General features: G+C 48.9%; 1 protein-coding gene across 1 annotated transcript in view; it reads right to left on the reverse strand.

Moving 5' to 3' along the window:
- NCS1 (neuronal calcium sensor 1) overlaps window positions 1–26,112 on the reverse strand; it is an 80,981-nt gene that overhangs the window by 52,673 nt on the left and 2,196 nt on the right. The gene's annotated exons all lie outside the window — the stretch shown is intronic.

Raw genomic sequence — 26,112 nt, forward strand, 5'->3', positions numbered from 1 at the left:
CATAGTGGCCACACAGCAAGCTATTCCAGAATAGTAGTGCTGGTCAATTTCCCCATGTAGATAACCTCTGCCCCTTGCACCTAGCTGTAAGGAAGGGTGGGATGAGGGGAGCTGTCAGGTCAGGAAGAGCCTCCGACCTTTGATGAGCGGAGATAACAAGTAAGCCAAAGTCTGCCTTGTTTTATATCCCAGTGAAGCACCCCACACGCCCAATGCCCATTAGATTTAATCCTGCAGGGCCCTGTGCCCCAGGTGCACAATTTCAGACACCTCTATCATTTCCGTTGCTGGCGTCAGTGGGAGTTGCAGGCGTTCAGCACCTCAGCAGATCAGATCACTTATTTAGATGCCTTCATGTGGATTTAGGCACCCTTGTTTAAAAATGTTGGCCTGATCCTCTCGTTGAGAATCATGCCTCCCCATTGCAGCCCAGACTGTGATTCCTCTGAAAAGACAGATCTGAAGAGCAGCATTAGGGCACCAGTGTCATTCAGTGGCAGGAAAGAGGTTAAAGGTGTTTAATGCTCCAAAGGCTGCAGTGAGGGGCTAACTCAGCAGGAAAGACTCCCCCCCTTCCCCCAGTCCACCCATAGCAAACAAGCATCTTGGCAGCCATAGAAGGGAATATAAACAATTGTCTCCATCTATACTTATACAGCCCCCGTTCCTGCAGTCCCTGAGCTGCTCACAGCCACTCTCCTTCCCCAGGGGGGATGGGATTGTATTCAGAGGACCAAGTAGAAATAAATAATAATAAAAAGTCCAACAAGAGGGGCTTTCTCATCTTCCGTAATGGTGCAGGAGAGCAGAGCACAGGGTGCAGGGTAGGGAGTCAGCTCGACCACCCATGCTAATTTCTCTTTATCCTTCTCTCTTTCCAGTTGCATTTCCTCTGATGTTCTATTTCGGTCTCCCTATCAGTGTTTCAACTCCAGCAGGAAACAATTAAGAAACTTGCGCTTTTTTTAGTAGGGGAAAAAATGCTGCTAACTACACATTCCAATTGGGTGGGCAGGGAGGAAGTGATGGAGCGGAATCCCTGCTCATCGGGAGCACGGATCTCACTGCCTCTGGGATGCATACAGCAGCTTCCCAGAACTCACCGAGCACAGCAAGCGGGAGAGGCTCTTGTGAGTGTACGGTGCTGACAAGTTGGATGCTCCGGGTGGGACTGTCAATGCTCACCTAGTGTAGGCTGTGCATCTAAATCTCCTCGGTTCAGTAGGAATGGAACCCCTAAGTCCCCTAAGGTGGTTTTGAAAAGTCTCAGTCTATATCACCCCTGCAGTGGGGATTCATAGGTTATGCAGATGGACAATACAAAACACACTGAGAGACCCAGAGAAAGGTTCTCCATTACAGCTTTTCTAATAGAAAGGGATGATAAGTTACAGCTTGTGGCTTCTTCTACTTCTGTATTTTCTTATGCCACATTCTGATCTCAGTTACAGGGGTGAAAACCTGGAGGAATGCCACTGGAAATTAGTGGACTTGCTCCAGATCGCACCTGGTTTAAACGAATTCCTAGCCATACTCTGGATGCCATCCGGTGTAAATGAGCTCTCCGAGACTCATTCCAGATCGTGCACAGTGTAAACAGCTCAGGATCTAGACCTTTACAGTCTCATAATTCGGCAGAGAGGCTGAAATTCTGACCCAGAGTGGAATACTGTTGAGCCAGCCCGTTCTGCTATGTCCTCTGCAGCGCAGTCTCTCCTCTGCGAGTAAGGTCTGAGCACTGACCATAGCATTTGGCCTTCTGTGTATTACTAAGGGCTCCCCATTCCCTGCCCTGCTCATCTCTCTCTGCTCCTAGGAAGCATTCAGCTGCTGCATAGAGGAGGGGAATTCCTTCCCGCAGCGGTACCGTGAGCTTCTAGTCCTCTCTGTTTTAATCCCAAGGGCACATGCGTCCGTTCCCTTCCGCCTCACTTCCAGAATAAATCAGAGGACAGCCTCGCCTCCCGTTTCACTTGGACTGTCCTCTCCTCTGGAAGCTGGCGGATGATAAACTGCGTAAAACACAAAGCAGAACCTGGGACGTGTTGTAGACTCCATCACCGAGCCCCCTTATGCCTGCATGAGCGTATAAGCTTGTGTATGTACGCGTGACTATGAATACATGCATGGCGGACGGCGTGTGCTCCTGATGAGGGAGGGGCAGGGCATGCAGGCCAGAGGAGAATCCTGGCGGTGACCTCTGCCACTATGAAAAGTGCTCCTTTGTGCCTCTTGCCCTGATGAAGTGCTACCAAAACAGGTTCATAGCACAGCTCCCCTGCCCAGCCCCTTTCTTTTATTGTACATAAGATTAAGAGGAGCGGCCATCAGAGCAGCCCAGTGTGTACAATTGGGAATGGGAGCCGTGGGCCAGATGCATCTGCCATCACTGCACGGCAAGGAAAGGATGCTGCAGCAGCCAGAACAGCCTCTTCTATTTGCCCATTTCCTCAGTCTTCAGACGTTAATACAATTGTGCAAACTCCTGACAGCCTCTGCTCAGCAGCTTGGTTTGGTTGGTTTCTTTCTGGCTAATGAACCTGTTAAGAGTCCAACTCTAACACCCCAAAAGATGACTTGGGGCAGGCTATTTGACCCCGAGTTTTGCAGGAGGTTTCTCTAACACTGACCGAACCTTTTCCTGAAGGTTTGTACTGACTGCCTAGACTGAAGTTGACAATGGTCTCCTGAGATGGGATTTGTTAATATGCAGCCTGGAGCAATGCCAAACAAAGCACAGCTTGATGGAGAGACCAGTAACAGTTTTATGGTCGTGTATCTGGTGAGCCACCAGGGACAGAAATAAATACTGTATATCATGCAGGAGGGGGAGAACTGGGAATCCCAGCAGAGCATTCCAGGGACACACAGTGCTTCTGGCATGATTGCTAGGTATTGAATTGTGTTAGTCTGATCGTCACCTTCACATGTTCTCCCCCACTTCAAAAGAAGACCTCCATAATAATAAATGCACTTCCACGTAATGTTTTTCATTCATATTTCTAAAAGCCCTGCACAAAGGTGGGAAAGAATTATTAGCCCCCCTGAACCTTCCAGCCCTCCATGTCTATGGTTTTTCAGATATAGGGAAATGAAAGAACAGAAAGATTAAAGAGCTTGCTTGAAGTCACACAGGGACTCACTAGCAGAGCTGGGAACGCCACCCAGACCTCCTGACTCCCAGTCCTACACTTTAAACCCAAAACTATCCCCTGCCATTTCATCTGCCCACCTAAAAGCCACCAGAGGTAAACAGCTTTCAGAGAGCACTTACCTGAACTGGAACGGACCCAGCCACTTACAGGCAAGAGCTTGCAGTCTATTAGTGACCCACCAAACCATCCAGTTCTCCCATCTCTATATTCCCTTTGTGAAATAGGAGCTAGAGAGGTAGGTAGATGGGTGACCTGATCTCCTTTCAATGCTTCTCCGCTCTCCGTTTACGGGGCAATTGGGAAGGGAGGCGACACCAAGCCCCTTGCTGTGGACATACATCAGAGCAGCGGTGCTACCTCAGCCCCACTTGCCATTACACTTCTGCTATATTACTAAGCACCAGCAGTGCAGGGGCAGGTCACGAAGAACCCACAGTGAAAAGCTGATTGATGGCCCTCCGGACAATACAACAGAGAACTGGACCACCCGATCACGTATACACCCAGAGCAAGAGGGCATATGCAATGTAGAAGAACTTCTGCTTTTTTTTAAAGGGAAACACATGTTTGAAAGAAGGTGCATTCCTTGTTAACCTCCTGTCATTTTTACCACTGTCTCCTATCACAAGCCTTCCTCTAACCAGCAAGTCTTTTCCCTTCAGCAGAAAGCACCGACTGCATCCTCCTACTAGGTGACATAGCATATTTTGGGTCTGAATCTCGAATTACGGAAGAGGAGATGACCATTAAACCAACCCCTGTTTAACCTGGAGGGGATTTAAAGACCCAGTGGCAGGCATAGGCTTCAACTGCTTGTCGACCTTAATTCCCCCAGTCGGCTTGCTTTCAGATTGTCTCATCATTCCCACTTTTGCCCTCAAGCAGCTGTTGATAAGCTGGGCAGCAAGGACAAGATAACACCAAGGGCTTGTTGTAAACCCAGCTTCTACCAAGTGCTTCTCTAGAGCAAGACACCATTAAACCTCCCACCTCCTTATCCCCAATAGACCCTGAATCGCAGATGGAGCTCTAAGGAAAATCCTGCAGTGCCTGCACCCATTTTCCTGCTGCAGGATAAACTCTCTGCTAAGGATTTATATGCTCAGCCTGTACATGACTCCATGTACATACAATTACAGATCCTGATAGAGATTAAGATATCTGAGCTGCCTTTTTTCTGCTCCCAGAACCTAGTCAATGTTGTGCTACTCTGAGCAGCACTGATCAGTGATGCTAAGGAGCGACCCTGCAGCAGCACAGAGCTGCAGCTAGCAAACCAATAAACTTCTGAGGAAGAATCTGCTCTCAACCCTAGGGGGAGACTGACAATGCTGGAAAGACACTTGAGGTGGGGAAGGACTGGGGGAGGAGGAAGCACTTTAAAGGTCTGCTGTGCCCTTGTGGGGTGTGGGAAATGAAGACAAGTATCACCCACCAAGCCGCTGGACCCAGGAAGGTTCTGTTCTTTCGCTCACTCTCCATTCTGATCTGCCATTACTCAGCACATTCCAACCTGTTTCCATGTCCTAGCAGTTTTCAGAGACATGCAGTCCCTGTAAGCTTAGCTGGCATTTATTGCTGTCCTTATTTTCCCCTGCCTCCCCAAAAATCAATTATCAGCTAGATCCTCAATTGGTGTAAACTGCCATTGCTCCACTGATTTACCCCAGCAGGGGATCTGACCTAGAGTGTCTCCTGTCTAGGGGCAATAGATGGATGCAGACCAGAAGATAAGATCCAAACCCTCCCACCCATATTAGAACCCACAAATCTGAACCAGCCGATATGGGGGTTTGGATCATAAAGGGACCCCATTTCTCCAGTGAATGCAGCTCAAGATGGCTGATATCTCATGGGATCTGCTGATCTAACATGATTTCCATTTCAGGGGCAGGACCTCATATCAACCGCTCAGCAGACTTTAGGGGCTTCATACCCGTGCCGGAGCCTTGATCTGCCCTAACATTAACCAGGATCTGAAACCCCCCTCCTGAGCCCAGTTCCTCTGGCTCCTGCATGTTCTATAGAGCACTGAGAGCTGAGGAGCCAGGGCCCAGGCTTTCATTCAGTGTGGGAAGATTAGTAAAGGTATAAGGCCACCTAAAAGGAAACTACTCTTCCCTAGTTCTATGTAGATTTCCTTGGTCTCTCTCCCCATCTCTGTTCTTGTTAACCAATAGACAGACTCTGCTCTCAGTTACACCCATGTGACTCCAGAGTGATTCCACTGAAGGCGATGGAGTTACACCAGGGTAAATCCAGAGTGACTCAGGTTTTAGCTTTCCTGGTACCGCTTCATCTCTGGTCAATGGATCGAATTCATCCCTGCTGTAACAAAGGCTATGAAGTTACATCAGGAATTAAACCTGCCCTGAAACTTCTTACCTACTCCCGTCAGAGTTATGACTCACTTGACATTGTACACCGTGTCTTTGCTGGTTTAAACTGGCTTCAATAGAGTGGTGCTGCTCGACACTAGCTAAGGATCTGACCTGAAGGGTCCAGATCAATGTGTCCAACCTAACAAGGTTCTTGTTTTCTCTCTCACTACTACCACTGTGCATACATATTCCTCTATTACCCGGAGAACTGTTGCTGCGCACCGTTAAACAGCTGCCTTGCTCTAGCCCCCAGGGATACGCATTCAAGGAGTGGATGTAGCGATCTCTATAAAGAGCCACCATATCAGCTTGTGAAGTGTGCAGAGCACACTGGTGTCCTCTGGGATGAAAAGCACTAAGTAAATGTAAGATTATCATCAGCTTCATTACTGGCCCTATAGGCATCACCGCGCTGAAGCCACATGCTGTGCGTTGAAGACTTCCTCCTATATTTATAATACAGTAGGCAGTCAAGTGGCTTCTGTGTCTTTGTTTCTGTTACTCTTCTCAAAATAACACCAGGGCAGCAGGGAAAGGATGACTCAGGCACGGGCAATAGGACATCGACATTTTCACCTATAGATTAGTGGTTTGAATCCCACTCAGATTGGTAGCCAGCTGATGGCTCCGTAGTAGCCTGTGTCTATAGTGGACAAGGTCCACAGCACAAAATCCCACTAATGGACAGAAAAAACTGCGAGGCAAGTGACAAAGGGTTGTGGAGCCGTGGAACTGGTCCCTCCAGGAGGAAGGATGTAGCAAAGCATCATTGAGGAAGCTCTGGAGATAGATAAACAAAGGGGGTTTGGCCTCCAGGGCTTTTCATCCTGCACCTTCCATGAGCAACAGATTCACATAAGTAAGGTTATTAAAAGAAAGACCCACAGACTAGAACTCTCTCCAGCCGGTGGGGCAGGGAGAGGGGGATTCACAGAAAGCAGACACAATATCTGGAAACTTAAAAAAAATAATAATAATCAGGGCTGCACTTTCCCTTTCAGCAGCAGCCTCAGTCATTTCTGATAAAGCTTACCGAGCGCCTGCCATTCACTGGATCGCTACAGTTGGGGCTGATCCCATCACTTCCCATCAGCTCAGCTTCCAGGAAGAGCTAAAGGGACGTGTCGGTTAAGGATGTCCCTGCAAAGGGGAGCGGGGACTCTGGCTGTGGGGATTTGGTTCCAAAGCCATGACTGGCCTCAGCTCCAGGCCATCACTCATAGACTCTGTCTGCAGTGCGGCCTGAAGGCAGAATGATCCATCTCCGGCCTCCCTCGGGCCACTGGGACACTCCGGCTTCACAGGTCTGCACCATTCCTCAAAGCCAATACTGTTTGTGCTAGTGCAGCACAGAGAGTTCTGTACGCAGCCCCCTTTGTTCTTCCTCAGCCTTGATCCAGGCAGGGTTGTTAGCAGCTGTCAGCCACTCTGCTGTGTCTTCTGCTCTGCAGACTGCACCCTGTCCAAGAGAAGCACTGGACTTTCATCTCCTCCTTCTGCCCAACTCACATGCTCTGAAATTGATATCACTGCCAACCTTGTTCCAGAAACAAAGAGCAGAGCTAACATCCGCGAGCCCCAGCATGAGCCTATTTGCTAGGGGGGGCAGAACCAGCATCCCAAGCCAGAGCTTAGAGACTGAGTCCGGCTGCCAGGGCGAGCAGAACCGGCAGGGCTGCATGAGAGCCAGGTCAAGCCGGCAACCAGGGCCAGGGTCCCTACTGCAGAGGTTTAGTTGAGTTGAGTGTCAACGGTGTTCTTGGGAGTGTAACTATGGAGAGGAAGACACTGCCTGTGCCCAGAAGGGCTCCTCCTCTGCAGCACAGATCAGACAGGGAATGCAGGAGGCCTACGTGGAAGCAAGATGGAGGATGGAAAGGGATCCATGTACCAGGGCAAATGCAGCTTGTGTCACTGAGTGAGGAGGTTAGCATGGAAACCCAGCCACTGTCTGAGGATTATCATCGCACTGCACAGGAAGCAGCAGAATCATACAGGAAAAATAACAGCCCCCTTGCTCCCTTTCCTCTCTCTTCCTAGCCCATGGGCACAGTGACCTCTCTCCATCTGACCGAGAGCACTCGGCCCTTCAAGCCACGTCCCCCAGCCTCTCTTCCCATCACAAGTGGCACAGACACACTCCTGATACAGCCAAGATCACAACATGAATCCTAGCTCTGAAACTCACCTGCAGGGCAAGAGTGAGTCCCGAGGCTGCTCCACCCTGCTGTGGAGAAATCCCAGCCATCTCTGGCAGAGGCCACTCTGCATCAGTAACCATCACCCTTGTGAACTAGAGGGAGGGGGCGAGGGTGTCATCTCTGAGCCAGTTTCCATCCCGTCACTCATTCCTTTTGAATGAAAGACACTTGTGCCTCTCAGGGCTTGTATCATTTATTTTTTACTGCTGTAGGGCACTCATCAGAATAATGCTTGGCATTAACGCAGCACCTTTCAGAGGATCTCAAAGCCCTTGCAAACTCTGGGCCTTGGCTCTCCATTACCTTGCAGCGTGTGTAGTCATTTGTACCAGTGACAGGCACAGTGGAACCAGAACAGTGGGGCTTGACACCCACTTTGCACTGGTGTGAGGGGACTGCATAAGGAAACAGGCCAGCTAGACTTTCACGCCCCCACAGGGCGGGGCTATCCCCATGATACAGATGGAGAAATGGAGGCTCAGAGAGGTGCCCAAGCTCACAGTGACTCAGAGAGAGAGTCAGGAACGGAACTCAGACCTGCTAACATCCAGTTGCTTGCTTGACATTAGACAGCGTTTCCTCCCCGTTCAAAGCAAGTCTTTCTTAGACTCACCATTGGTGCTCCCTCCCCCAAAAGCTTATCCTGCTGAGTAATAAAACTCTCTGAAGCAGGTAATGCCCAAAGCTCTACACCACAATTTTACAGCCCTGCAGCCCCAGTCTAAGCCAGCTGACACGGGCCAGCTGCAGGTGTCATTTACAGCTCAGTATCCCAGCAGCAACCCCATGCGGCCAGGATCAGATACACCCCTGGCTGAAAGCTATGGCTTTGCAGGGGTGTCCGCAAAGGCAGGACCGGGCTCAGAGGGGCCGCATGACATGAGAGGGCTTTGCTTTCCTCAGAGTGTGTGACCTGGGGGGCATGACCCAACAGAAATAAGATCCACCCAGCTGCTTGTCACTCCAGCTGTTCTTACAGCTCCTGCCTGGCGCACCTGTGCAACAGGAGAGGGGAAGCAAATGCATAATTAACAACTTGTTTGCCAGAGCTCTGGTATTGTCCAAGCACCCTGTCAAGGGCACTGACAAATGCTGCAGTCACACCAAGGGTGACCACTAGCACTGCTCTCCTCTAGGCGTCAGCAGCGGCTCTCTGCAGGGCAGGCCTGTAAGCAGAGAGAGGCCAGCTGTGCCTGTGTGTAATCACTAGTGCTGCAGGGAGGTGAGAGGGGATTGCAGATTGCAATCCCCTGCACCAGTGAGGGTGAGCAGAGATGAGTATAAGGTGAGGGACAGCAGAAAGAGAGGGTGCTGTGACTCGAAGGGAGACATCCGCCTACCCCTCCAAAAAAACCAACCAAAAACCCACTGCCAATGTGAAACGGGCTCTCAAACAATCCCTCAGCAGCAATCACATGTGGCAGGGACTTTTACCAGGCTGAAATTAATCAATATTGATCCCTTGAAGGAAACAAAAGGCGAGAAATGTGGGGACAAGTGCTTTAATCAAGGCAGCAATTGCCTTAGAAATGGAAGCCCAGCACCCTGGCAGGGGATAGGCGACGCTCGGCAGGGAAGGGAAGGGCAAGGGGAACATTAATGAAATGATGGATTGTCGCAGCGCGAATGACAGCAGTTTCCTCCCCCCAGCAGCAGCACCCTGGCTGCAGTATTCGTGTGCATGCTGAAGTGCTGACAACCGGGATAATTTCATCCAGGGCTGCACTCTTTGCATAATACAGTTTCATCTTCATTTTCCCAACACCAGGCATTTCATGTGCAAACACGTCTCTCCACAAACAGCATTAGCTCTAAAAAAACGCCAAAGGGCATATATATTATAGAAGCTCACCTTGTTATCTGTGATCATATACAAAGGGTGTGAATGCGTCCAAATATATCCACCTCGGGGAACAGACATGTGCTTGTGCAGCTCCATGCATGTCCACACAAGTATAGGTGCATTTATATCCCAGTAGCACCTACAGCCCTCTAATGAGATCAGGACTCGATTACGCTAGGCACTGTACTAACATAGAGTGAAAGGTGGTCTCTGCCCCAAAGAGCTTACAATCTTGATAAACAAGTATTCTTCATCGTTTACAGAATGGGAAAATAGGACAAAGAGACATTAAGTCATTTACCCCCTTCTCCTAACTGCTAGAGTGTGCCTCTACCCCAAGACCAACCTTCCTCACAACAAACACATGCTCTCTGGGAGCTATGAAATGCCCTTGGGACGCCCACCAGTGCTCATTTTCACATCCACAGCTTTCTGAAAGATCATTCTTTTAGGCTGACATTTTCCAAGTCTAGTCTCAGCCCAAAGGTGAAGTGATCTGGAAATTCTGAGCCAAACCTGTTCAGCCATTCTTGAGTGATTCAAGGCTCTTGAATGATTCAGCCATTGATTCAAGGCTCTTGAATGATTCAGCCATTCTTGAGTGATTCAAACCTATTTCTTGGTACTAATGGTCGTTTGTGAACACACAGCTCAGAGGATGGGCTTTTTGGCTGAGGCTTTTAAGACGGATCTCAGTTTCTCCCTCAATACAATGGAGAAAATAACAGCTGCCTACCTCTCCTGGGAGAGTTCATTCATTAAATATGTGTAAGGTGCTTTGAGATCCCCACACGGAAGGCGAGTGTCATTCATTATTATGAATCCATTGACACCATACATCTGGAGGTTTAGGGTTGGGTCCCACAGCCAGTTACGCGCCTGCAGCGAGATGGTATCCTGTCACTTTTTGAAGGAGTCGAGAGTTAGGCACCAAATTCCTATTGAGCTGGGGCCTCCAGATCCTTTAGTCTCCTTGGAAAATTGCAACCTGTCTGACGAGCTGGCTCCTGTTTAATTTAAGACCACGCTGGCCCAGGAACCCATGATGACAGCTTCCTAGCAAGAAAAGGGCTGCATCACAGTTCGCTAGGAAAGCAGTAACCCAGCCTCCCTTCCATAGACAGGTCCCAAAGGAGCCTGAGGACCATTGCGAACACAGAACATGACATGAAATCAGTGCCAAAGCTGGCTGCCAAGGGCTGTTTGGTTCCAGAGGGAGCTTAGTTTTAAAATATTTAATCAGATACCTCGTAAAGGTAACTGAGGCTTTGTCTATACTAAATGGTGCTGTGCCCGTTTTCCAGCAATGGTGCAGCTGCAGGGCTAGCAACAGGAGCAAGCGTGAGCATGGCTCAGGCACAGGTCAGTTCAGCATCTTGTTCTGGGCAGATTCTCAGGGTACAATAGAGAGAGATGTTGTGTAATCGAATGGTCCAGGTACTGCACAGGACTCTGGAGATGTTTCCCACTGGTAACTCAAGAGGTAGAAACGGTGCCACTCGGGGGTTCCATTCTCTCTCCATGCCTCAGCTTCCCCATTTGTAGAATGGGGTCCCTGGATGGCCGTGCTTGTAGGAGTGCTGAGTGTTGTTATTAGACCAGCCCCGGATATGGGAAGGGAAAGTGTTAGGAAATTCAAGGGCCTCCTTCCCCTGGACAAGGCCCACGATTCAGTGTGCAACCTTCTGCCCCCCACCCTTGCTCCAATTTCCTTTGCCAGGCCTGACTGGGGGGCAGAGAGTGAGTCAAACAAGGGGAGATCAGGAATAGGTGTGTGCATCTCTGGAGTGAGGTCTGTAAGCAGAGAGAGGCCAGCTGTGCCTGTATGTAATCACTAGTGCTGCAGGGAGGTGAGAGGGGATTGCAGATTGTGAGTGGGAGGAGCCTGTGCTGTGTCCCACCCACAGCGGCAATGAATGGAGAGGCACCACCTGATTTCCAAGGGAGGTCAAGTGGCAACTCTGGTCACGTTCTCAGCAGCGCACAGTTTGCAGTTAGCACAGAGTGCAGCATGTGACACTAGACTACAGAATGGGCAGTGACCCCATGGCCGTGCCCCGGCACCTCTGCGCCACGGATTTCAGGTGGCATCCCTGGCTAAAGGGAACTCATGAGCTGGGGGCGGGCGGGTGGGGGCGTCCCTAAGCGGAACCCAACACAAAGGGAGGCCTCTCACACTGTGTTTTTTCCAACAAGCGGGCACAGCGCCAGCATTCAATGGGCATCCAATGCCCAGCACAATGGGGTCCCCACCCTGCCTGGGGGTTTGGGCGCTATCACAGTCTCGCTAGTGAATCATAAGCAGCACCCCTTTCACCTCCTCCCCAGTCCTGAGCCGTCCCCACCCCCTCCATTTGGAGGGTTAAACAGAAGCCCAGAGAGCTGCCTGCCCCCTCTCACCTCAAGCTTTTGTCTGAGGGGGGAGTAAATTCCAAGTGGCGCTCTGACTGCCTCTGCCACCATCCCCCATTAATCCCCCCGCACACACACACCCCTTCCGCCACGGCAGTGAGAAGCCGCTCTTGTTAATCATTGATTGAGCTCGTTAATTGGCGTGTGCCAGGCAGCAAGAAGAGCAGATAGCGGGGACAGCAAAATCATTACCGCCTGGCGAGGAGAAACATGACCGAACTGCATGGAGACAGGGGGGAACGGAAAGGAGCAGCTTTCCCTTCACACACATTGTCTGGCATGGCTGGAGAAACGGGGAGGGCGGGGGCGGATGGGGAGGTGCAGCCATAGCCCTGCTGAGTACCTTCATGGGCCTTCCAGGGAACTGGCCTCTTACCCTTCTCCCAAATCGAGGACTCGCTGCTCCAAAAAACCAACCAGGCTTAAAATGCAGGAAGAGAGAGAGAGAGATTTCACATCCACTGAACCGGACGTGCAACACTTATTGTCTCACATGCACACACAGAGGGTGGGGCTGGGAAGGGAGAATCTAGGCCCTGGAGTCCGTTGCCACTGAAGGCCTGTTGCCTAGGGAGGCTCAGGACTCGAGGTGGGTGCTGAGATCAGGGGCGAGAGGAGTTTGCTGCCTCACTATGAAATCAGGATCACAGCTCAGTGCGGAGCTTTTGAAGCAGCACAGGCCGGCTCAGAAGGGAAGGGAGTCGGGGAAGGGTATAAGACGTGACAAACAGAAAACATGTCAGGAAGGCTCCCTGGTCCACGTTTCAGGCCAGCAGGGTCTGTCTGTAAAGCTTCCCAGCTGGACATGCTCCCGCCACCAGAGATATTAACATGGGGCAGCCATCTCCTCACTCCCAGCTGTCTGGCAGGTCACTGTGGTACCCACCAGCAGGGACTGAAGCACTTTTATGCAAAAAATAATAAGCAGTGGAACAAGCTACAGACACAACACAGGGCAGGCCAGCCACAAAGCAACTAAATTGCGTGACAGCCTCCACAGAGCAATGGGCCTGCACTGACATGGCCACTGTCAGATGGAGCCGCCATTGCCTCTTCACCCACACGCAAAGTGTCTGTGGGTATGTCTGCAGTGTCAAAAAAGCGTGTCTCTAACACGGGTTAGCTGACTTGGGTTAAAAAAAGCCATGGAGACACAGCCACTTGGTTGCACTTGCTAACACTCAGGTTAGCAGCTGGTGTTAAAGCTCGTAGGGGAGCCTCGGGGTGAACTTGAGCTGCGAACCCAAGTTAAACAACAAGTTACTGTGTTCGCAGCTATTTTAACCCGAGTTTGCTAACCTGAATAAAGGACACACCTTTTTTTTTGGCAGTGTAGACACACCCCACGTGACCCTATCACTGATAACTGACACGGGCGTCCTCTACCAGGCAAGCTAAGACAGCAGCCAGCCCCTCAGGGCATGTCTGCAATGCAGCTGGGAGCCCTGGGTAGATGAACCAAACACTGGAGGGGCTCATGCCAGCACACTAAAAAATAGCTGTGTGGATGTAGTGGCACCCGCGGAGGCTTGGACAAGCCACCTGAGCTCTCACCCGGGGGGCAGAGGCAGACCAAGCTCACGTGGCTAGCCTGAGCCTCCACTGGGGCTGCAATGTCGCCCCTCGAGCACAAGTCTGTCTACCCTGGCTGGATGGCTGCCTCCCAGATGCAGTACAGACATATCCTGAGACTCTCCCATCAAGAGACATCCACCAGGCACCCCCTTGGAAGAAGAATCACATTACCCCCTCAATTTCTCTCCGCCGCGAGGGAAGTCAACTGCCTCTCTTGGTTTCTTCTTGAGCCCGTTCTTAAGCATTGAAATCTCTAGGTGCATAAGCATTTCAGTGCATGAAAATACCCAAGTGCGTAACAGGCTGTTGAGTCTGCAGTGGGGCTGGATGGATGTAACTGAATACAGAATCTGGCCCGTTTGCACCATATAATGTGCACTGCACGCTACCCTCAGTGGACAAAGAATTTTCAGTATGTTCAGAATTAGTTACTATATAGTCCAAGGACCTGTTGCAGTTACATGCAGTCAGCACGTGCAGGAGCGGGACCCTGAGATTACTAATCATCCTCATTATTTATATTACACTAACACCCAAAGGACCCAAGCAGGATCGGGGCCCCCTAAGGTATTAGCATTCATCTTTTAGGAGCCAGCAAGCAGATCAGCTCTACACCAACTTCTCCATACACACGTGCACCCACAAACACACCATCTGACTGAACACAGCCTACAAAAGCCACTTTTTCACTTCAAACATTGCCACCCGCCAGCCACAGACCCTCTAAAGACCGCAGTGGGTTTGGAAATGATCATGGTCCCTTCTAAAGTGAGGACAACAGGCGCAGAGAGCATCCAAGGTTTATTCTCAGAACTTAGCTCAAACCAGAAAGGGGAACGGTGAGTGTATTTTGTATCCATTCCCTGGGTTTTATAACACAGGTCATACACTGCAACACAGCATCCTGCCTCTCACAGCAGAGATAGGACTTGGTTGTGATCATCTGAAGGGGATTCTTTAGTGGAGGTTGCTGCTGGACACAGACAGACTGCTATGGTTCTTTCTGGCTCCTACATTAACCTATTTTGGTGCCTAAAGCCTGGCTTGAACTAAGCAGTCTGGTCACACTCGTGAACAGTTAGTGACAGTATTGCTAGAGAGATTCCTCCGACCAGGGGAAGATCTTTAGTAAAACTCTCATGATGCAACCCAGAGACCTCAAGAGAAAAGTTGGTTCTTGAAGAGAAAGGGACGAAAAGAGGCTGGAAACATCTTACTTCAGAAGCTGCATCTGCTAGTCAGATAAGTATGGCTGGAATCCCACCCAGGAATGCCTCACTCAGTTATCCAAGAGGCACCTTCAGTACTGCTAGCTGTGGTCTAGTATTGCAAACAATGGGCTAAGGATCTGGGTTCTATTCCTGTTCTTACAAGTTAGCTTACACAAGTCTCTTAATGCCTCAGTTTCCTTTGTCTGTCTTGAGAATGTATGCTTTCGGAGGCAGGTACTGTCTCTCATTATGTGTTTGTACTGCACCTAACATACAGAGTCCCTGGTCTCAGTTGGGATCTGTAGACTCTACCATAATATACATTATTATAAGAACTTTAAGCCCATTATTTTGAAACAGAAGGAGCCTGAGTGTTAGTAGTTTGACATCTGATGGAGCTTGGTCTACTGATTTCCTCCTCATAAAAATTCAAGTTTAAAAATGTAAACAGCTTCTCTGGTTAAACATTAAAAACACACCACATTCCTAACCCCCCAGGCTCAGCGTAACTGTTGGAATTCAGAGACGAGTTCAAAAGCCAGATTTGCTATTGGTGTGTCACCAGTAGTTGCTTGTGACTGGGCCAGCACATGGGGAAGGGAGCAACTTGCATGCCTAAAAGGATTTTGATTTGTTCAAATTTCCTTATTTCCACCTTCCTCCTTAGGTAGCCAACAACCAGCATCCTCTGCAATGTCTAGGATCAGCAAACCCGCTTCATGGTCTGCCTTCTTCTGTGTATAACAGGGAAACTGTCCACCTTACTGGGCCTGGACTCAGCTCACCGTTGCTTCAGCTTCCCCTCACTCAAGCTGGATCTCACAGCCTTCCAGCTTGGTTTGGATGCCACAGTGACTTAGCCCTCTGGCTAATTAATTAAAGAAACAGGTCCACCCCTCTCCAGGACATCCAAGTCCACAACAAACAGATCACAGTCGTCAGCCCTGTCTCTAACTCTGCTCAGCCCTTCCTGAGTGAGGGTCTTCTCACCTCATGTTTTAGGCACTCTTCAGCCCAGCTCTGGGCAGCCTGCCCCACCACCCCCACGATCTTTGGGGTTGCTCGCAGCTCTCTACTGAGCAGTAACGCCCAGGGCTGTCTTCCTGGAGTCTTCCTGCTCCTTTCAACCCTTCCTGGGCTCTTCACTCCATCTGGAGAAGGGAACTAGTTGTTTCACTAATGGAGCTGTGTCCATCTCCCCTTAAAGAGCCCAACCACTCTGTGACAGTTACTATTAAAGTATTAGACAATATGCAGAGCAATCTTCTCTTTAATTTTAACAGGCGCCACTTGTGGTTTGTCTAGCTACCATCCTGAACAAAGTCCAAAAGCAGATACTTCCATTTCCCATGGGGTTGGTATCGACAAGTACACTAATCTGCAATTAAAATCCTCTACAGACACTATTGAATATTTAAGGGCCTAACACAAGGTTTCGGAAATCGGGTTCAACAAATAAAACACAGATTCACTGTTTGCAATAAATAAGACAGAGGAAGAGCAGAGGAGAAAGACTCTCTTTGGGAATCAAATAATTGTATGGAAACACTTCCAGCAGCAGCATCTGGAAGTTGCAAATTCAATTTCATGTAGTAGTTAGCTGGGGCTTTCCCGAGAGTTGATGGGACTCCCTCCCAAGAATTAGGCAGTCTGTTGGTGCAGGGTGGAAATCAGAGACGGAAAGGACCAAATACATCTTCCAGTCTATCCACCAGGATCCAGGGCTAGGACCATCGGCATGCGTCCGGGGTGTGCTGGGTGTGCCCAGACACACCCTAATGTAGGGGTGTCAAACATCCGGCTCGCGAACCTTTTTGATGTGGCCCGCGGGCACCATCTCGCTGGAGGGTAGAGCTGCCACTGAAAGAGTGGAGGGCATGCGATTTTTCGGCGGACGGCAAGACACAGTGAGCTTCCGCCAAAAGAGAAGGAGCTGCAAGATTTTGCGGCAGGATGGGAACACGCCGCAATCTGCCGCCGAAATATCGTTCCTCGTGATATTTCTCGGCGGAGACTAGGACGCGGCGAGAATTCCGCCAGCGGGTAATTCAAATGTGGCCCGCTGGTGGAATTGAGTTTGACACCCCTGATAAAGAACATGAAAAGTCCCTGGGTGCACATCCTAATGAAATGTGCTGCACACGCCTATGGCTAGGACAGCCCATTGACTGCAAAGAGATCAGCAGCCCCGTGTAAAACATGCTCTTCCACAATGGTTTTAAATAAACCAGGCTCGTTACTTGGCTAATTCTCCTTGCTACCACTGGATTTTTACCATTGCCGTGTTCGTGGAATAGCTCCATACCAGCTCTGGAATGGATAGTTATTCCAAGGGCAGATGAACTGGCCCCCACTGAAGGGAAATCCTATCTTCTCATCCTCAGGCATGTGGGGGAGAAATCTGAAGGAAGGAAATTGCTCCTCAGACCAACAGAAGGCCCCCAACAGACTTAAATCCCATATGCATGCTCAACTGGGAAGAGTAATCGTGTGGACAGGACCTGAAACTGGGACCCAAGAGCACTGGGTTCAAGCCCTGGCTCTGCCACAGACTTCCTGTGTGAGTCTGGGTAAGTCATTTAGCCTTGTGCTTCAGCTGCCATGTGCCACAATGGAGACCCTATCTCTTAGGGAGAATAACATCCATTTGTGATGGGGAGGTGCTCAGATGCCAGAGTGGTGAAGCCCGTATAAGTACCTACATAGCCAATAAAATGGTGGGAGGAACTGCTGTGGTACCACCAAGGGCAGTCAGTATTTTCATATCAAGGAGGAAGGATCAGAGCCAGAGAATCTCTTTGGAATAATATTTATTACTTACAAAGAGCCAGCCAAAAACGGGCATGAAAGAAATACACGTTCAGGTCAGAAAGGAAAAGAAGCCGACAACCGTGATTCCATTTAGAAGTCTAAGCTATGCCTCAGAGACAGGATCATTTGAGGAAGGTTCAGGAAACAAGCCCTAATCTTACATTAGCATATAGAACAACCACGCCCATCTGCATAATTTGTGTCTCTAGGACAAAAATCTGGCAGCAGCCCTCACACAGGCAATTGCTCAGACAATAATCATAATTCTTGGAGAAGCAGCCTTGTCTAGTAATCCCAGCTAGCAAGACACTCAAATACATATATATATAGCCCTACATACACTCATCCCTACACGGTCTGAGCACATCACAACTCTCCTGCCATGGAGCTGTCCCCTTCCTTCTCTTTGCACCTCTGGGCAGTGCGGGATTGCGTGCCTGCAGTACATAAGTTTTTCAGAGCATTTCCCTGTGCGTTCGATGGTTGTGCTGGTGCGCTTTATGCGAACCAGAAGGCTATGGTTCCAGAAGTGCAGCTACCACAAGGCGAGGTACAGAAATAAAGCGACAGAGAAGGGGGGAAAAAAGAGAGAGAAATAAAGTAAGAGAGAAAGAGAGCGGCAATGTCACCCCCCGAGACAGAAGCAAGTCACGTGCACTGGATGTTGGAATTGGCACCTTTGATGGCTTCAGAGCTTCTTGTTTCACAACCATAATTACAGCACCAGCCAGCAAGGGTCAGAAGAACGTGCTGCGGATAAGCTAACGCATCAGTGAATAAATGAAATACGACTCTTCTGATGCCTCTGCAGCAGCAGCAGCAGCAGCGTTAGGAAGGCTCTCTCTGTGGCCTCCAAGAGGACAGCGTAGGATTTCGCTGCTCTCTGTCGCCCTTTCCATAGAGGGACATGACAACGCAGCTATCTCCCTCTTCCCCCCACTACCCTCCCAGCGTGCCCACATAAATATCTTATGCACCCTCTGTCCTCTCCCTCCCTTCAGAGCACAGCTCCCTCTGGTTAGTCAGGAGGAGGTGGTGATGAACCAAGCGCCAGTCAAGTACCCTCACTGCCCCCTCATCCCCCCAGGAAAGGGAGCATTGCACAATGCCCAGGAAGCGCTGGGTGGGAGACTGGGTTTATGGTGTAGGAGAAAGAGCCACACCCAGCACTGGGGGCTCTTCCCCCCAGAATCCCAGCACGGCCACACCAGGGGAACCTCCCTTCCTGCTGCGCAGGAGGCAGGGGGTCCTCAAGCTGCAACTGCTCCCCGGCCTCCAGTGGAAGGGAGACTATGAAGAGCCAACAAATGATGTTGCTGCCCTCTCTGTGGAGAATGTACTTCACGCTGCTTCTGGGGAATGTAACTGAGGGGCAGGCCACAGAACGGTCTGCTCGGTTACAGCAGCGCCTTGGCTCCAGCCAAGATCAGGGCCCCGCTGTGCTAGGTGCTGTACACACACAGTCCCTGCACCAAAGAGCTCACAATCTAAACAGACGAAGGAGGAGAAGGGAAACAACCGACCCATGGCCACTCAGCAGAGCCAGAACTAGAACCCAGGCTTCCCAAGTCACAGCCTCTGGATCACGCTGTCTCTAGGCCCAAGAGGCTGTGTCCGCCACCCAGGAATCCTCGACCTGGACCACCCCCTTCAATCCTAAGGCACCATTTTCCTCTTGATTTCTTTGGTAGTGAATTGGATTAGCCAGCCCTACCAAGTGACCCCCTCTACCAACAAAGTGGGTCCCATGCTGCCCTGGCAACAGGCCTTGTCCCTGACCGAGAGAAGCCATCTGTAGGGATGGGAGGGGAGTTCAGTCTCCACGGCCCCGGTCAGTCCCTGCCCTCTCTGCTCAGACTGCTGACCAGTCACAATGCCGCTAGTGGTGACGGTTTGGATGTGGACATCAGCCCAATCGGCATAAGGCTGAGACCCGACATCTCGCGTCATGCAGGCCAGGGGTTCTCAGACAAGCGTCAAGAGCGTCCCAGTCACTCGGCCCTTCCCATGCTGCTAATCTGGAGGGGAGTGCTGACTAGATACAGTTACACCGGTGGGGATGGGGGTGCTGTGTGGTCCCAGTATGGCAAGGTTGAATATCGCTGTCATAGGCCATCACCTGATATCCACCTGGGGTCCCCACCAACCCATCTGGACTGGAACTGGTGACCTGGGACCTCACTGCTGTAATTCCCCACTGGCTTCGGCATACACAGGGCTCAGGCGCTTTTGCCACGGTGCCATCTCACGCTGCTCAGCGTAGGCACAGCTGGAGCAAAAGTCTCCATCTATCTTTCATTATCAACCTCAAACCATCGGGTCCCTCATTTCCCCCTTGGCCTCTCTTGATCCCTCCTCCCGTGACTGAAGAGAAACGCTCTGGCTGCGTGGCACCCACAGTTCTAATAGCTCTCCCCAAGAGTCACACCAGCAGCTCTATAAGTGGGAGAGCACGAGATAGCTGGCCCCCCAAGCTGGCCGCCTTCCGCCCAGCTGTCAGCCTCTGTCCCACTCTGAATGCACGCAGGCTGGCTGGAGGCTCTCCTTCTTCCAGCTAAGCCTCCCTTTCACAGTCTTGTAAATATTAATTGCCACTGACAAGAAGCACGGCAACAAGTGAGCCAGAGCGAGAAAACAGCCTTTCCTGCACACTGCTCCGGAGTCTACTTATCCAAGTTAAGCAAGTGCGTGGACCTCGATAGGATGCTCTGGAGAGAAGGACTGACAGGTATTTTGGGGTGAAGGGAAACTGCAGTTGAACCTGTTAATTTCTAGCCTGACACAGTCATTTCTTACATTCATCCAGGATCCCAGAGTGCTCTTACATTCATCCAGGATCACCTCACCCACCACCAAAATGCAACCACCTCTGGGGTGGAACACATCTGCTTAACACTGCACATTAATGCTAAACAGTTTAGGGCAGGACCAGAAATTACTGGAAAATCAATCCTCAGGGGACACATCCCACTAAAACTGCCAAGATGCCACAATAACTGTGCTAAAGATGCATAAGACAGACAGACTTTTTCAGTGAGAGCACTCAGCTAAAGAACAGCCCCAGAAACGGTCAGAAAAGTAATGCACTTGGCAAACATACCTGGGTTCAGCTTTTAAAAGAGGGCAACTCTTTTGCCCTTGGTGACCATGGGCCTGGTTTGCAGAAGTGCCGAGCACCCTACTGAAGACAGTAATGGCAGCAGTGTTCAACACCACTGAAAATGAAGTTTGAGGTCTGCTTTCAGGAGCAGGGGTGGAGGTCTCTTCTCTGTTTTATCGGATAAACAGTGGGAGAATTTTAAAATTCAACAGCTGGCTAATAAACTTTAACTCTGGGTCCGAGCAATCCAGTGTTTAAAATAACCCCACAATGGGTGACTCTCCGGTGCCTGCTGCCACCCAATTTCGGGGGGGGGGGGGGGGGGGGGTTGTCCCACTTTACAGTCCAAGTGTCTTTTCTTTCCCGTATTCACACTCCAAATTCTCCCTCTCCTAGTATCATTGCCAGCCAGCCATTAATCAGAAGTATGGCACTGCAGACAGCACCTGTCCCTACCTCCTTTCGCTCCACAATTCCATGACCTACTTGCTGTCTATTGCTCTGGGCAAGAATCTTAAGACCCACCAGGATCTTGTGCATGGATGGCAGCACACAGAGTGCTGATCCAGCTTGCCTCCAAAATGTCTTGCTTGTCATTTGGCTCGGTTGTTTGGCTCTAGCTCCACACTAATGTCTGTAATGGAATGAATGAGTCTGGTATTCTAGGCAGAGCCACTGGCAAAAATGTGAACAGCACGCTGAGATCTATTCACTGCACCATTCTGCTTCCAGGCAGACAGATGATTTCCGCTAAAGGAATGGTCTCAAGCACCAGGTTTCCCCAGTGCTGGCATAATAAGACATACCCAAGCCCCAATTCTATAGCCCCTTGTTCAGAAAAATGTGCAGAAGTTACTAGCTGATCACCGCTGCGCTTTAACAACTTTTTTTTTCTTCCCCACAAAATTCAACCAGCCTTTAGATTCCACAGTAAATATAAATCTTATATAATATGTCTTAGTTTCCTATTAATGTCCATTAATTTGGTGCATTACTGTTGAGCAACAGAGTCAATTTTGTGGCTGTATTGTAAAAGAGTAACAAATTATGATACTGGAGCGAGTTTAATATTCACAAATTACATAGTAGGGAATCAGAGACGGTTCTTGGGAAAACAGTATCTTATTCTTTCTGGGCCCAGTTTTTCAACCTGGGCCTCCATTTCTGCAGGCATAATTCTGTATTCACAAAGAACAGCGTCCACACTGCATGCCCTCTTCCAGGTTCTTCCATGGAAATTCACTGCAGGCCCAAGAAATGCAGCTGCTAAAACAGGGATCTGGCCTGCAATCCTGCAGTCAGATTCACCAGGCAGACCCTTTTAACTGCATGGATCTAAGGGCAGCCTTGCCAATTCCCATGATATTTAGTGTTTTTGTCTTAAAGCCCCACCTGCTGGAGTCACATGATTAGGTGAGACTCTCAACTTCCATTAGGAAAAAAAATGGTTCTAGCCCTTCTAGTGGCAGAAAAAAGCTTGAAAATGTGAAGCTTAAAGCATCCAAAACCAGAAGACACATAAAAATCACCTCAAATGCAATATTTAAAAAATCTCAAGATTTTAGGGCCCTGACTCATGATTTTTGAACATTTGGGGTTGACAGTGCTGTGACTGCAGGACGGTGACTGTGGTTTATAAGTGAGGCTCCCCAGTCAGTGTTGTTATTCTGGCAGGAGCCCATGTCATAGTATTTATTTTTTACAGGCATATATCTGCACCCATCATCACAGCACATGGGTTCATATTACACGGTTGTGATTACAAGCAATAACTGAGCTGCAGGGCTCAGCAATACCCCCAGGGCCCTCACAACACCACAGAACAGAGACATGACTTAAGGTACTTTGGCCCCAGTTCTGCAAAGCACTTAAGCATATGCTTAGCTCCCATGGTAGTCAGTGAGACTTAAGCACATGCTTAAAGTTAAGCACATGATTAAGTTCTATGCTGACTCAGGGCCTTTATGAGGATAAAGAGCAGAAAGCAGTTACTATGCAACTCCGGCACTGATTTCTTCCTGGGACAAAATACATAGCAGTGAAAATCGTCCTTCTAAACTACCTCAGCCGAGTGTTGGGAGGCTTCATAAATTAATGATTATAAAGCACTTTAAGAAAGGCACTATGGAAGTGAAAAGATTCACATGATTTATTATTAATTATTATTATAATTCACTGTTGGCTTCTGCTGTACACCCCTATGAGGCAACAGCTTGGCCTCCCAAGAAAGGTTAGATTTCGTTTACACTTCATCTCAGCTCCAATCGGGCTGGTTTCACTCTGACACTTATCAGGGAGGCAAGCAGCCTCAGGGCCAGATTTTAAAGGTATTCAGGTGCTTAAAGATGCAGATAAGTGGCTAGACCTAGACCCTCAAAGGTATTAGTTGCCTAACTTCCACTGATTTCAGTAAGAGTTAAATGCCCAAATACCTTTGGGGATATGGATGCCTGTTACTGTTGAAAATCTCATTAGACATCTATCTGCATCTGTAGGTACCTAAATACCATTAACAATCTGACCTCTAATACTATAAGTCAGTAGCATAACCAGAAATAGAACCCAGGAGTCCAGGCACCTAGTCCTATATGCGGAGGGCTATCTAGCACTGCCCCATATGTCTTCCTAACAATATATCCCAGTACAACTTTTTCTTAATAGGGAAACTGCAGTATAAGATTTCTGAGACACAGCCCAGCTTTACATTGTTGTGTGTGCCTATTGAACATGTGTGTACTGATAACTTTGTAGAGCAGAGCAATGGACAGTGGGCTCTATACATTGAAATCCAGCAGTCCCTCAAATTAACAAAAAGTAAAAAGATTATTTTTAAAAAACCCCACAAATATATGATGATGTAACAGAAGGAAATTCCACCTTGGGATCTGGTGCTAAAGCACTCAAGGCTCCATAAATATGGTTCACAATGTCATGGGAACTACACAATGGAATTATAACCTCACAGGACAAGATTGGTTATCTTATTATCAGACACCCCTTACAGATACACCCTGTCTATATGTGTATCTCAATTCACAATAGAACCTGACCCACGTAGTACCGAACTACGCTTCATAGATTCAGAGGTCAGAATGGGACCACTGCCATCATCTAGTCTGACCTCCTGTATAATACAGGCCACACAACTTCCCCACAATAACTCCTCTTTGAAATAGAACGCGACTTTTAGCAAAAAAATCCAATCTTGATTTAGAAATTGCCCAGTGATGAGGAATCTGCCACGAGTTTTGGTAAATTGTTCCAGAGATTAACAAATTTCTGCGGGCATAAACTTTCGTGACGAAGTGGGTTGCAGCCCACGAAAGCTTATGCCCGCAGAAATGTGTTAGTCTTTAAGATGCTACAGGACTCTCATTGTTTTTGCTGTATACAGACTAACATGGCTACCCCTCTGGAACTTTGTTCTAAAGATTAATTACCTTCACTGTTAAAAATGTACACCTTTATTAACAGTCTGAATTTGTTTTGCTTCAACTTCCATCCACTGGATTTTGTTATATACATTTGTCAGCTAGATTAAAGAGACAATTATCAAATATTTGCACCGCAGGTAAAGTCACCCCTCACCCTTCTCTTTATTAAGCTAAATAGATTAAACTTTTTGAGTATATCAGTATGATAAGTTTTCCAACCCTTTAACCAGTTGCCGGGTGGTTCTCTGAAGACTCTTCCAATTTATCAACAGAGCATATCTAGACCTGATGGGCTGTGTAGCCTAATGGTTAGCTTAGTAGTCCTCTCCATTAATAACTAGGATGCTCAGGCAAAGGTTGTAAGTTCACATCCCACCAGTGTCACATTTTGCTATTGATTTTACACCGGACGTGCTCCCATATTCTGATGATAAGCAGCAGTGTAAGATGGAATGATAGGGTGTAGGGAATGAGGCCAGGTAATGCTGAGCCCAATGTGGCAGGGAGGATTTCAGTCTCTTTGAGGAGCTACTTACCATCTGACTGATCCAGTTATGCAGTGCTAATTCTGCTGGGTAAGAATGGTGATCGAGTAGACAGGGCACTGAACTCAGGAGACATGGGCGCAGTTCTGCTGCAGTCAGGGGGGTTGTTCTCCTTTACCAGAGGAGAATTTGGGCCATGGGATGAAATTTTGAGCCTAGCCTGCTGGCAGTGGGTGATTCAAAACAAATGACCTCTAGTTGGCCTCATCTAGCAATGGAAACATCCCCATATGAATAACAATCTCGCAACGCTATTATACATGTTCAGCATCTATTGTTGGCAAGACACAGGATATCATGGTCCTTTGTTTGCCACACATTTCTCCCCAGCGGGATCCATTGCTGTGTAAAATAAGCTACAGAGTAGACAAAAAAAGGTGATAAGATAGCCCAGTACCATTCAGCACAGAAGTTTGTGATAGTGTCAGATCATCTTGGAACCATCCCCATGTGTTCTCAAGGAAAGAAATGGAGATGGGATCACGTCACAGCAGACAAAAGTCAGTGTGCAGGCTTGGAAGCCGTTAGCGACTTGCTCCAGTGCTCTATGCACCAGACTGCCCAGTGGATGTATAGTGCAGCACTGAGTGCTGGAGTTGTGCAATGCACCAGAGTGGCTCTGCTCCCTACGGGAGAACCTGCTGCATCCTAATCTATTGCCTTTTTGGGTAAGCGCCGCCGTGGGACTGCAGCAGTGACAGTGGAGAGAGAGCTCCTAGCTTTGCTGGCTTTCAACTGCTCTCCAGCTATGCAACAATAATACCTCCAACCTGTGTGCAGAGAGGCAGTTTGAATGCAGCAGCCTTGGCCGTACCTTTTTGCTTTTCTTTAACACACTCTTAGAGCAAATGGATCTCACTAAGCAGAACAGTCCAACAGCTTGCAGTGTTAGGAAGATTACATCAGCAATTCAAATTAAAAATCCACCCTTTTGACAGAGCAAATTATTAGGCCGATATTGAAGATTCTTGGAGAAAAAGAAGGAGCTTTCAAGTGTCTGACCCCTCACTGTGCTGCATAACACAGAGAAGATTCCTCTGTCTAATGAACCCAAACTTTGAAAGCTACAAATGGCAGAGTTGTTACATTTAAAAAAAAACAAAGCTTCCTGGTTCTGAAGTGGAGGCAGCAAGGAGAGGAGAACCGAAATGTGGTTCTCTCTGTGCATTAATGTATTGGTGAAATTCCAAATTAAGGTGAGGAAGCCCCATAAAGGTCTGGAAGCTGTGGAACCAAGTAAAGTGCACATTGAGTTAGCAAGTGATAATGCAGGTAATGGAGGGGTGGGATGCATTCCTTGCCTGAGAGTTATTGGTTGCTTACAGCTAGAGAAAAAAGAAGTTTTTTAATGGAATGGGGGAGTTTCCCTGGCTCCCTGCCCCCTACCAATAAATCCCTGTCTATATTCCTCTCTTTCCAGGCTAACCTGCTCTGAATTCTGGCA

This window comes from Emydura macquarii, unplaced genomic scaffold, assembly GCF_026122565.2.
Source record: "Emydura macquarii macquarii isolate MOO-44397 ecotype Brisbane River unplaced genomic scaffold, CSIRO-AGI_Emac_v2 contig_691, whole genome shotgun sequence".
Taxonomy (NCBI): Eukaryota; Metazoa; Chordata; order Testudines; family Chelidae; genus Emydura; species Emydura macquarii.